Raw genomic sequence first — 15,091 nt, forward strand, 5'->3', positions numbered from 1 at the left:
TGAGCACAAGTCCTTGATGTATTTAATACACACACAATCACACACACACACACGCATGCAAGCGCGTGTGGACACACACACACACACACACACACACACACACAGATACACTCACACCCACACCCACACATAGTCAGACACACACACACACACATATACAGGCACACACACACACACACTCACAGTCACACTCACACCCACATATAGTCAGACAACATACAAGCGCGCGCGTGCACACACACACACACACACACACCCACGGACACATGCATGCACACACACTGAACCTTCACGATTTGCAGAAGAAGAAGAATAAGAACAAGAAGAGCAAGAACAAAAGGTACATGGGAGGAGCTTCAGCAACGGTAGAGGGAGGAGCAGCCCAGGCAAGCGGCGATGGCAAGGGCGGCAGGAGGAGCCCAGGTGAGCGGTGGTGGCAACGACGGCGGGGGGGAGATGATTGGAGAGGACGCGTGTAGAGAAAGAAAGTCGAGGGGGGGGGGAAATAAAGGAGGGATATTGGGGAAAATATTAATCCACACGGGTTTTAGGGTTTTACAGAGTTAGTGTATTAGTGACAGTTTTAAAACCATCACAAATACCTCAAAACCGTCACTAATCGGTAAATAAAATGTTTTTAAAATTTTTAAATAAAAATACTATTAGCCTTAATTTAGATTAAATTTTCTATTCGAGGAAAAAAAAGAAAAAAAATAACAAGGAAAATATTTTTTAATTGCATTTTATTTCTTTATCAGTCATTATATATTAAAAATAAAAAATTATTTTAGTAAGATTAAAATTAAAAAATTTAAAATTAGTCAACTTCGTAACTAAAATTATATTTATTGATTTATTATGTATTTTACGATTTGGGCTTTTGTTAATCATTGAATACAAAAATAAAAAAAAATCATTTTTATAATCTTATTAATCAAGTTCGAAAACTTAAATATCATGAATTGTAATATTAAAAAATGATGAGAAAAACTTGAAATATAAATTTTTATATCGATCATTATTAAAATCAAATAAGTCATAAATAATGTAGTGTAAAATATTAAAATTTCTTTTGATATTTCCTCGGTTCACCAAAAAAAAAAGAAAAAAAAAAAGAAATTGTTATATCTCATCATGTTGTTCTAAAGGCTACTCAAGATAACGAAAGTGATATGGTGTAAAATGAGACACTTAAAGGGAAAATATAATAAATTAATACCCGATACGTACGTGAATAGGTGGTAGCACGACAGACTGTCACATATGGGTAATTGCACGTACTTTCTTCTGTATTTTGTAAGCAGAAGCTACAATTTGCTGTTCCCATTTGCAATATCGCCATGTGCAACTTGCTCATCTTATCCCCATCAATCCTCCCCCTATTATATTATAATATTATATACTCATAATATAATATATATACATGTACTATATATGGACCACACCTTCCCTAGTTTGTACACACAGTCATTCCAAAAGGTATGGACTTGAAAAGGTTTAAATTTAGATAATCTTTTCAACCAATATTCACTATCAATGACATCTCTTCCATTTTTTTCGTCCACTATATATTAAAAACAATCACAGTCCATGGTCAGACATGTAGATCTTTCCTTCAGATTTGAAAGAGCATGCTTCTATTAGGAAAAGTGAGAAAAGATCTTCATGACCTAATTCATTGAAGAAGCTAGAAATGAGTAATGCTTCCATGAAACCTTTGCACTATACTACAAAGTTTGTCTCAAAGAATCTGGAAATATCTTACGCAAATGATGAAAGTGGGACTTCCTTGGGGGAAAATTTGTATAATATGATGTGTATGGGCTCTAGTCCCATTAAACCTAGGACATGCTCTTATTGTTGTATTTTATCTATCTTCAACTCATCCAGATTCTCATTTGTGGTGTCAAGTTGCTTACTGGACAATATCAACAACTATTCTTATCTATCCACTGCTACGAACATTGCCTCTTAGCTTACTGGCCGGCCTTACTGAATTGTAATCATCTTCATGAGCAACCCACCCATGCATAAAAATTTGAAGAAAGCGCGTTATTTCTCTTTCATGCATCCCATTCATTTTTACTATACGTGATGAATAGCTTCAAAAGTTCTCTCAAACTCCATTGTATTTAAAAAATTTGTCCAATCATTGCATAACTTCATCACACCTTCCCTAGTCTGTACACGGTCATTCCAAAAGGTATGGACTTGAAAAGGTTTAAATTTAGAGAATCTTTTCAACCAATATTCACAATCAATAACAACTCTTCCATTTTTTTTCGTCCACTATCCCAATATCCATGGCCATACATATTGATCTTTCCTTCAGATCGATTTGAAAGAGGTTGCTTCTATATTTTAGGAAAAGTGAGAAAAGATCTTCAAAGCTTGATTCTTTCAAGAAGCTAAAAATGAGTAATGCTTTTGTGAAGCCTTTGCACATTAATACTACGAAGTCAGTCTCAAAGAATCTGGAAAAATGTTCCGCAGATGATGAAAGTGGGACTTCCTTGGGGAAAAAGTTATTTAATATAATGTGTAAGGGCTCTGTGTGTAGGAAACCTAGGACATGCTCTTGTCGTTGTATTTTATCAATCTTCAACTCATCGAGATTCTCATTTGTGGTGTCAAGTTTTGCTTACTGAACAATATCATCAACTCTTTTTATCTATCCATTTCTTCAAAGATAGCCTCTTAGCTTATTGGCCCTGCTGAATTGTAATCATCTTCATGAGGAACCCACCCATATATGCATAGACATTTGAACAAAGCGTGTTATTTCTCTTTCATGCCCCATCACATTCTTTTTACTATACGTGATAAACAGCTTCAAAAGATCTCTCAAACTCTATTGCATTTAAAAAATCAGTCCAATCATTGCAAAACTTCACCACACCTACCTGGCCTGGTCTGTACAGGGTCATTCAAAAAGGTATGAACTTAAAAAAGCTTAAATTTAGAGAACTTTTTCAACCAATATTCACTATCAATGATAGCTCTTACTTTTTTTTTTCCTTTTTTTGTCCACTATGTTAAGAACAATCCCAGTCCATGACCAAACATATAGATCTTTCCTTCAAATTTGAAATAGGTTGCTTTTATATTAGGAAAAGTGAGAAAAGATTTTCAGACCTGATTCATTGAAGAAGCAAAAAATGAGTAATGCTTCCATGAAGTCTAATTTGCACAATACTACATAGTTTGTCTCAAAGAAATTGAAAAAATCTTCTGCAGATGATGAAAGTGGGACTTCCTTGGGGGAAAAGCTATATATATATAGCATGTGTAAGGGCTCTGGTCCCATTAAACCTAGGACATGCTCTTCTCATTGTATTTTATTTTCAACTCATCTAGATTTTTATTTGTTGTGCATCTTGGCTACTTAGGTGACCTAGAACACTAATGGGGTTCGCATGCATGTTTGTCTAGCACGGCAATCGAGGTGATTCCTTGGCCATTTTTGTCTCTGTGGGAAGGCCTAACTTTTAGGTTTGAATTATCTATAAGCTAATCTACTTATTTTCCTGGTCAACAAATGCATTATTAGTGGTGGGACTAATACAAGACTATTAGTGACGATTTTATAAATTTGTCGCTAATAATACACTATTAGTGACATTTTTTGTAAATCGTCACTAATAACCGACTGTTAGTCATGGCTATTCTAAACCGTCACTAATATAGTCAAATAAATTGTCTTTATATTTTTTACATGCCAAAAACTATTAGTGACAGTTTAATAAATTCGTCGCTAATAATTGACTATTACTAACGGTTCTAACAAATCGTCACCAATATAGTTGACTTTTTTTGGTCAACAAATACATTATTAGTCACGATTCCATAAACCGTTACTAATACTAGCCTATTAGTGACGATTTGCATAAACCGTCACTAATAAAGACTATTAGTGATGGTGTTTCTAAACCATCACTAATATAGTTAAATAAATTATTTTGATATTTTTTAAATAAAAAATTCTATTAGTGACAGTTTAAGAAATTCGTCGCTAATAACGGACTATTAGTGACTGTTTACATAAATCGTCACTAATATCGTTGACTTTTCTTAGTAAACAAATACATTATTAGTGACAATTTTATAAATTGTTATTAATACTGTACTATTTGTGATGGTTGAGGAAAATTGTTACTAATAATACATTATTAGTGACAAAAATTTGGAACCGTCAATAATATTATTGACTTTTTCTCAGTCAACATATGCTATTAGTAACGCCTCATGGAACCGTGACTAATATAATACTATTCGTGACAGTGAACTAACCATCACTAATAAGTGCCTTGAATTCGTTACTAACACCCAAAGAAACGTCGCTAATATTTTTTCGGGATAGTTTCTGCGCGAAAAGTGGTTTCCTACGATGGTTTGAGTGGGAGAATTGGTTTTTAGTGACACAAGTATTAGTGACGATTTAAATTTCATCACTAAAAATTCCTTATTAGTGATGGTTTTCAAAACTATCACTATAAGTCACTTTTAGTAACAAAATTGGAATCGTCACTAATACTTTTGTCACTAAAAACAGTTTTTTTTTTTTTGTAGTGATTTTGTTAGTAGCTGAAAAATGGTAAAGACTTTGGCCCACCTTATAAGCCTTGTTCAAGAAGAGAGGAAAACATTGAAAGAGTTTATGCATTGTTTTTGTTAATGCGACCCTGGAAATCAGAAACTTAGATCATGGAGTAGCAGTAGCCGCTTTGACAGCAACTCTCTAGCCCTGTGACTTTTTAAATTCCTTAGGGAAAAACCTCTAATTAAGATGAAAAGCTAATGACATAAGCTTAGAAATATATCAACTTGGAAGAGGTTATCACCACAAGAAGGAACATGACAGACTTATGAAGGAAGGAGGTAAATCATACCTAAAGCCTCAGGAAGCATCATGTTTAACTTATAAGTATCTTCCAATAGAATTGGGTGTCAAAGAGCCATGTTTGAAATCATCGAATCATGTAAATCAAAACCTTCAGTGGCTGTAGCAAAAGCCAAGGGAGGTACTCCCTCTTGAGTCAAGGGGACATCCTACACCTGAGACGATTCCCCCTAAGTTCTTTTCTTCTTGGATGAACCACTTTTACTCACCTTTTTTTAGCAGTCATTTTAGATTGGCCCAATCCATTCTTGTGAAAAAGGAGGGTCAAAATAATAATAATAATAAATTTATATGTAAAAGATAAAATAAATACTATGAGGAATAGGGCTCCATCCATAAAAGATGAGGTTTTGCTCCTTTATTCTCAATACAAGGATTGATTCCTTAACGAGTTCTACTTGGCAAAAAATTGACCCATCTAATAAGCACTATTCATGAGGCCCAAAAATGTCCATTTGATGAGCACCACTCATAAGGCAACAAGAGACTGATACTACTTGGCAAAGAGTTGACCATTCAATAAGTACTACTCATAAGGTCCAAAAATTTCCAAGTGATAAGCACTGATTAGCAAGAGACAGGCATTGCTCGATAAAAAATTGGCATATTTGATAAGCATTAATCATGAGTCCAAAAATGCCCATTTGATGAGCATCACTTATGAGGCAACAAGAAATGGACACTGCTTGGCAAAAAATTAGCTCATCTGATGAGCTCTGCTCATAAGACAAAAAAATGTCCATCTGATGAACATCACTCATAAGGCAACAAAAGACAGATACTACTCAACAAAAAAATTGGCCCATCTGATGTGCATTGTCCATGAGACCAAAAAATGTCTAAGTGGTGAGCATGCTTATGAGGCAATAAGAGATAGATACTACTTCGCAAAGTATAGACCCATCGAATGAGCACTGTTCATGAGGCAATAAGAAACAATTACTGCTTGGCCGAGTATTGACCCATCTGATGGTACCGATTGATCATGAGGTCCAAAGTTGCTCATCTGATGACTTTATTTGAATCTCACGATAATAAAAGGACTTATAGTAAGTGTAATATATTCTCGAGCCAAAAAAATAACCCTAAGACTCAAGGGTAGGGGCAACTAATATAATTTAAAAAATACCCTAGCATTAAACTCGATATTAACTTATGGAAGATCAAAATACATTAGAAGATTAGTAGAATGGATGCAATGCCCATTAATTAAAGCAAGAGATTAATACTCCAGCCTTTAGTCCGCAGTGATATATCCATAGCTAAAGTGTAACTTCTATAATCCAAATAAATATCCGTTAGTAGGGAAATCAATATGAGGTATTCTGAATGAGGAAGGTAAGACATCTCATCTCATCCTCACTCACTCTTTTACTATTGTGATCATATAATCCTTCCAAATTCCCTAACTTAGACATTGAAATGGTCCCTTAGAGTTCACCTCAAGTCCTCTAAGCTAAAAACTACCTAACAAAAGAAACACTATGTTAATTTGCTAATTATAGAGAAGTCAAATTATTCATGGATCTCTAGTTATGTCGCCAAGTTGTTGCCATTTACATTGAGATTCATTAGATAATCAAGACATTGATTTTTCCTTTCAAGTGTACCCCAAATTTATAGGGGTGGTTTTGTCACAATGGCATGGACATGGGACATCCATATCTTAGTCTCAAATTTAAACATTTCAAAAGGGTGGACAATAATTTGCAACAAGGGATACGAATAGCTAAATAGACAACTTTGAAATATATTTGAAAATTAAAAAAAAAAATACAAGAAGTACTTGAAAATTCATCCAAAATCAAAAGTTGGCTTTTATTTTTACCATGTCAATCTCATGGTCAATAGATCATAAACAAAAGGGCAAAATTTATTGACATTTTCTGATATTTTAAAAATCTTCAAACCTCCTTGAGACATGATGAAAAATATTGACCTTTCTTAAAATTTTAAAAATTTCACAAACCTCTCGAAACATTTAATTTTTGAGATACTTTATTCCTTCATGGACTTGTTTTTTTACTAAATAAAATGAATGTCTTCTTTTTGGTACAGTGAACCTCAAGAGAGTCGGTCCCACCGAACTTTTGAAAACTTAGAGGAAGTACATGATGTCTATTTGCAAAAATCTCAAGAAAGGTCATTGAGATTTTTGAAATTTTATAAGAGGTACCTAAAGGGAGAGAGTTTCCTTCACTCTAAACTAAATTGCAGAAAGACTTTGCTTAATGTATACTCCATGATTCGATATGATTATGAAGGATTGTCGGGAATGAATGAATTATATTGGTACGTTTTTACGGATTAGTATAATACTAATCTTTGGTATGTTTGGTTTGCAGAGTTGAATGGGGTAGGAATTAAAGGAATATAATGACGATTGAAATGGAATATGTGATCAAATCAAGTGATAAATTTGATTTCATTCTTTCAATTATATTTCATTCTTATATACAGAACATAAATTAATTATTCTCTTATCTCCACGTCATTGTTAGGAGTGTGCAATCGGTCAGTTCGACCCATTAAACGAATTAACTGAATTTTTTTGGTTAACCCCACCCTATAATCGAACCGACCGAATTGAGCTTTTTAACCGAACTGTACCCGACCGAACCAAATTGTCGGGTAATTCGGTTAATCGAATTTAATCGAATAAAATTAAACTTAATTATAGAAAAAAATATGAATGTATAATTTGTATGCCGAAATAGGAATGGCCGAATGGGAAAGGAATCTAGGAATGACCGAATGGAATATTGGAAGTTTGGAATCTAACCTAGAATCATATAATTTAATAATTTTTATTTAACTATTAATTAATTAAAATTCGGATAATTTGCTTAACCTAATTACATTTTTCTCATAATCAAACTGAAAACCGAATACCCAAATTTATCCCATTCTGAAACTAAATCGAACCGATCGAATTCGGTTAGTTAATTTGGTTAAAATCGAATTATGCTCACCCATAGTCATTGTTGTTGCTCAACAATAGTAATTATCGAGCGTTAGATCCCACAATTACTTTGTGCAATAAAAATTTATGTTCTTGTTAAGGGAACAAATATTGTAATTTTATTGCTAAGAGTATATATTATAAGTAAAAAATATAAATGCAATACAAGGGACTTTATAATATAATATAATACTAAATTTACAAAATATAAATTGACAAGACAGCCCCATAAATCATTCATGTGAGGCATAAAAAATTTCAATACTCTGTTGAAGCATGTTCCTTAATAAAATAAAAACATTTATTACTTATCTTTAAAAATGACTCTTAAAATATTTATTTTAATAATTAAAAATAATAAAATTTTTGAAAATTCAATTCCGAGAAGATATAGGATGCGGGTGGATGTAAGATACACTCAAATTAATTTTTGAAAAGTAAAGTCGGCATCGTGTAATAAAATATTATTTAAAGTAGAAATAAATATGCCCAAAATGGACATATGTCCTCCGCGTGAAATTTAAAATTTATGAACCTCGAGTTATTTTGTTAATGTATAAATTCATTAAAGTGATATGAGACCTAAATTTGGGTAGACTGCTTAAAATGATTATTAAAAGTTTTGATTCAAATGAGTAATAATGAGTTAAAAATTACTGATAATAGGGGTGAACATAATTCGGGTTTAATTGAATTAACCGAATTAATCGACCGAATTTGGTCGGTTTGATTCGGTTACAAATTTGGATAATTTTGAATATTTGGTTTTTTGTTCGAGTATGAAAAATTTTAATTCGATTAACCGAATTACACGAATTGCTAATTAATTAAAACTTAAATACAAATTAATAATACTAAATATAACTGATATATTATATATTATATAATTGTTTGACTTTCTTAATTTATTTATTAAATTAATGTCGTTCTCCTAATTTAATTCTTACAATTCAAAGAAAGGGTAAACATTAACTTTATAATTAATTTTAAAATTTGCAATCATATTTTATTTTTATAATTAGTTTTAAATTATTTCGGTTAAATTCGGTTAACCGAATTACCCGAAAAGTTGGCTTGGTCGGGTATGATTCAATTACAACACTTAGTTCAGTCGGTTCAGTTAGAAATTATTATTAATTAAAAATTTCAGTCAATTCAGTTAATTAACCGAAATTGGTTGAATCGACTGTTTGCAGACCCCTAACTAATAATACGAAACAACTTGACCTAATAATTTCTCACTATAATTAATTTAAACAAAAACATACTTTCCACTTCCGTTGATTCAATAATTTTACATATTAACACAACATTTTATGCTCAGTAGATTTCAAATTTTTCATGTAAAAAATGTTCTCTTAAAAAATTTTCCCTTAATTCTCGATAAAAATATTAAAGAAGGTTTTAAGGACATAAGTTTTAGAATTATTAAACATGTTCATGATTTTTTTGTTTGTAGATCTTTTAGATAAATTTGTAAAACTAATATGAATTTTTATTTAATTTTTTTATTAAATTAAAATCTATAAATAAGATGGATGAGGGGTAAAAAATGAGGAGGGGTGGGGGAATCTAGAGGAGGCACATGGGTGGCCAAAGGGAAAAGCCCCGGGTTTCCCGGCTCATACACAGTTTATTGAAGGACCACGAAGGAGAGGGACAGCACGTGACGTTTCTTCCTTTACCACCACCAACACCAAAGCCAACATCCTCTCTCTCTCTCTCTCTCTCTCTCACACACACACAAACACACATCCATTACTTTTTTTTTTTTTTTTTACGGCCTGTTTGTTTTATTTTAAAAGTTAATTGGGATCTGTGCCCTAATCATCAGTTTTAATTATTAACTTTATTAATGTCATGATGTCAACGGGTAACTGTTGTGATGTATGCAGTGCCTTACCCGACTCATCACGTGACTCCATGCCCCACCCCCTGTACTTCCACACTACCAAACACGACCTTAACTCCCTGCTCTCTCTCTCTCTCTCTCTCTCTCTCTCTCTCTCTCTCTCTCTCTCTCTCTATTATTATTATTATTATTATTTGCGTGTTCTAATTTCCTAAGACAAAAAATTTATTATGGCAACAATTGGTATGAAAATACTTATGGTCGCGGGCATGTAACAACCGAGAAGAGATGAGGAGCAATGGGACTTGTGCACCCACGTGTCATGGGATATCACGTGGCTTGTGGTGGTCAATGTAAGGGAATAAATAAATATGTGAAAAATTCTAAGAATACAAAACCTGTGAGAAATAAGATGGAAACAAGCAAGCGTCAAAGAAAATAATCACACGCATGCACAAGACAATATTTACATGGTTCGGTAATTTTACATACATCCACAGAATTGTAAGGATTTCACTATTATCAGAGAAGTATATAGGCCTACTCATGAAACTGCTTACAACTCCCACTATATGTGCAATGTCTGGCCTTATACACATCATGACATATATCAAGCTGCCAATAACTGAGGCATAGGACACCTTGCTCATGCAGTCCCTTTCTTCTTCTACCCTCAGTGATAGTTCTTTATTTTAGGCCATACAAGCTTTTTCTCAGTTTGCAGACTAGATTCTCTTATCCCTTGGACAATGAACCCTTCCGGCTGAATCATGTAAATATCTTCCTCCAAGTCATCATGAAGGAATGTCATTTTCACATTTAATTGCTCAAGATGTAGGTTTTCAGCGGCCACCATTCCCAATACCAGTCTAATTGTAGACATCTTCACAACTGGAGAAAATATTTATGTGAAGTCAATGCCCTACTTCTGCTGAAACCCCTTGACAACTCATCTGGATTTGTAGCGCTTGCTACCATCATATTCATTCATTATTATGTATACCCACTCGTTGTGCAAAGCCTTCTTCCCTACTAGCAATTCAGTTAGTTCCTATGTCTGGTTCCCCAACAAGGAATTCATTTCATCCTTCATGGCTAACTCCTACTTGCTTGAATTTTCATCTTACAAGGCTTCATCATAACACTCTGATTCACTACCATCAGTTAACAGGAGATAATTTAGAGCGGGTGAATAACACTGTGGAGGTCTAATGGTCCTGGAAGATTTACGGACCGCAGCTACATGTGTATTCTAATCTACCTATGATTCTACATTCTCCTTATCTTCTTCACCCTTTCCTAGACAGTACTTTCAATCAATTCATCTAAGTTGACAAACTCAAATTTCTTCTAATCTATTTCAGTGAGATCTAACACTGCAGTTCACCTATCCTTGTACATCACTTTTTCGTTAAATATCACATATCTACTTCTAATGATTTTCCTGTTATGTTCATCCCAAAACCAATAATTGAATTTCTCATTACCATAACTAATGAAAAAACATATTTTAGACTTTGCATCAAGTTTGCTACGAGAGAATCAATATAGACATAAGAAACACAACCAAAAATTTTTAAATGAGAAAACTTTACCTTTTTATCCCTCCAAACCTCTTCAAGAAGTCTGAAATTCATGGGAACTGAAGGTCCTCGGTTTATCAGGTAAGATGCAGCGCTAACAGCATCAGCCCAGAATGTTTTTGGTAGTCCAGAATGCAATCTCATACTCCTAGCATGCTCATTAAGAGTTTTGTTCATGTGCTTAGCCACACCATTTTGCTGTGGTGTCCCAGGAATGGTCTTCTCCATTCTAATTCCGTGTGCAGAACAATACTCTCTGAACCCTTCATCTATGTATTCTCCTCCATTGTCTGACCTCAAACATTTTACTTTCAAATCTATCTCAATCTCAACCATAATCTTCCACTTCTTAAAAGTGTCAAATACATCAGATTTATTTTTCAGAAAATAAACTCATACCTTTCTAGTTGAGTCATCAATGAGAGTGATGTAATACCTTGAACCACCAAGGGATGCAACCAAAGAAGGCCCCCACAAATCAGTGTGTACTAACTCCAATTTTTCAGCTTTCGATGTTTTGCCGATTTGCAAGAAGTTCGCCATTTTCTGCTTCCCTTAAATGCAGCTTTTACACAAGTCAAAATCAATGGACTACAAAATCAACTCATACCTTTATTAGTATTATTATTATTAGTTTATTATTATTAATATTATTCTTATTACTATTATTATTTTAAGATATTATCATTAGGCTATTTATTATTATTATTATTATTATTATTATTATTATTATTATTATTATTATTATTATTATCGTTATCATCATTCTTCTTCTTCTTCTTCTTCTTTTTCTTATTATTATTATTATTATTATTATTATTATTATTATTATTATTATTATTATTATTATTATTATTATTATTATTATCATTAGGCTATTGATCCGCTACGGCTCGAATTCTTACATTCGCAGCAAACCATCATTGTGTCCCATGGCTCGGATCATCGTATCCGCTATAGCTCGGATTCTTATATTCGCAGTAAGTCATCATTGTATCCTATGGCTTGAATCATCGTATCCGCTACGGCTTGGATTCTTACATTCGCAGCAAGCCATCATTGTGTCCTATGGCTCGAATCATCGTATCTGCTACGACTCGGATTCTTACATTTGCAGCAAGCCATCATTGTGTCCTATGGATCGGATCATCGTATCCGCTACAGCTCAAATTCTTACATTCAAAGCAAGCCATCATTGTGTCCCATGGCTCGGATCATCGTATCCGCTACGACTCAGATTCTTACATTCGAAGCAAGCCATCATTGTGTTCTATGGCTCAGATCATCGTATCCGCTACGATTCAGATTCTTGCATTTGAAGCAAGCCATCATTGTGTCCCATGGCTCGAATCATCGTATCCGCTACGGCTCGGATTCTTACATTCGAAGTAAGCCATTATTGTGTTTTATGGCTCAGATCATCGTATCCGCTACGACTCGGATTCTTACATTCAAAGCAAGCCATCATTGTGTCCCATGGCTCAGATCATCGTATCCGCTATGACTCAGATTCTTACATTCAAAGCAAGTCATCATTGTGTCCCATGGCTCAGATCATCATATCTGCTACGACTCGGATTCTTACATTCGAAGCAAGTCATCATTGTGTCTTGTGGTTCGGATCATCATATCCGCTACGGCTCAGATTCTTACATTCGAAGCAAGCCATCATTGTGTCCTATGACTCGGATCATCGTATCCGCTACAGCTCGGATTCTTACATTTGCAGCAAGCCATCATTATGTCCTATGGATCGGATCATTGTATCCGCTACGGCTCGAATTCTTACATTCAAAGCAAGCCATCATTGTGTCCTATGGTTCGGATCATCGTATCTGCTACGACTCCGATTCTTACATTCAAAGCAAGCCATCATTGTGTCCTATGGCTCAGATCATCGTATCTGCTACAGTTCGGATTCTTACATCGGAAGCAAGCCATCATTGTGTCCTATGGCTCAAATCATCGTATCCGCTACGGCTCGGATTCTTACATTCGAAGCAAGCCATTATTGTGTCTTATGGCTCGGATCATCGTATCAGCTACGGCTTGAATTCTTACATTCGTAGCAAGCCATCATTGTATCCCATGGCTCAGATCATCGTATCCGCTATGACTCGGATTCTTACATTCAAAGCAAGCCATCATTGTGTCCTATGGCTTGGATCATCGTATCCGCTATGACTCGGATTCTTACATTCGAAGCAAGTCATCATTGTGTCTTGTGGTTCGGATCATCATATCCGCTACGACTCAGATTCTTACATTCGCAGCAAGCCATCATTATGTCCCATGGCTCGGATCATCGTATCCGCTACAGCTCGGATTCTTACATTCGCGGTAAGCCATCATTGTGTCCCATGGTTCGGATTGTCATATCCGTTACGGCTTGGATTCTTATATTCTCAGTAAGCCATCATTGTATTCCATGGCTCGGATCATCGTATCCACTATGGCTCAGATTCTTACATTCGCAGCAAGCCATCATTGTGTCCCATGACTTGGATCATCGTATCCGCTACGACTCGGATTCTTACATTCGCAGTAAGCCATCATTGTGTCCTATGGCTCAGATCACCGTATCCGCTACGACACAAATTCTATTCGCAGCAAACCATCATTGTGTCCCATGGCTCGGATGATCGTATTCTCTATGGCTCAGATTCTTACATTCGCAGCAAACCATCATTGTGTCCCATGGCTCAGATCATTGTATCCGCTACGGCTTGGATTCTTACATTCGTAGCAAGCCATCATTGTGTCCCATGGCTCGGATCATCGTCTCCCCTACGACTCGGATTCTTAGATTCATAGCAAGCCATCATTGTGTCCTATGGCTTGGATCTTCGTATCTGCTACGGTTCGGGTTCTTACATTTGCAGCAAACCATCATTGTGTACCTTAACCTGGATTCTTACATTCAGTGCAGGTCAACGCTGCATACTCCCGCCTAGATTCTTACATCCAGTGCAAATCATCCCTAGTTGGTAAAAACAAATAATACTTGATTAATTTGAAAGCCATAGGGAGTTGTATGGTCTGGCTAAAATATGTGTCTTTTATCTTTGCAGGCTTGTTGCTATAAAAAACGTAGGAGAGTTCCTGCCGTTACATTAAAGCAACAAGGCCTACAAAGAAGGGTAACTGTAGACACCCTATTTTTGCCCAAGCCAAATATAACAAAGGTGCCATTTTACTATTATTATTATTAGTAGTATTATTACTTTTAGTATTATTATTATTATTATTAGGATATTTTTACTATTATTAGTATTATTATTATTATTAGATTTAGTATTATTACTATTATATTTATTAGTATTATTATCATTAGTTTATTATTATTAATATTATTCTTATTACTATTATTATTTTAAGATATTATCATTAGGCTATTTTTATTATTATTATTATTATTATTGTTATCATCATTATTATTATTATTATTATTATTATTATTATTATTATTATTACTTTACTATTATTATTCTTATTCTTATTTTTATTTTTTCCTATTTATTTATTTATTATTATTATTATTGTTCTTATTATTAATATCATTATTTTTATTATTATTATTTTTAATATTATCATTATCCCTATTATTATTATTATTATTTTTTTTTATTAGGGTTTGGGAACACAAGCCTATAAATAGGCTCACACTCACAGGCTACAGGCGGAGGCAGAGAGCGCAATGAAAAGAAAGAAAAAAAAACCGAGCTTTCTCCCCCCCTCTTTGCTCCTCCATCACAACACTCCCTTTCTCTCTCACCTTCATCTCTCTCTCATGC

Source organism: Malania oleifera, chromosome 13 (genome assembly GCF_029873635.1).
Source record: "Malania oleifera isolate guangnan ecotype guangnan chromosome 13, ASM2987363v1, whole genome shotgun sequence".
Taxonomy (NCBI): domain Eukaryota; kingdom Viridiplantae; phylum Streptophyta; class Magnoliopsida; order Santalales; family Ximeniaceae; genus Malania; species Malania oleifera.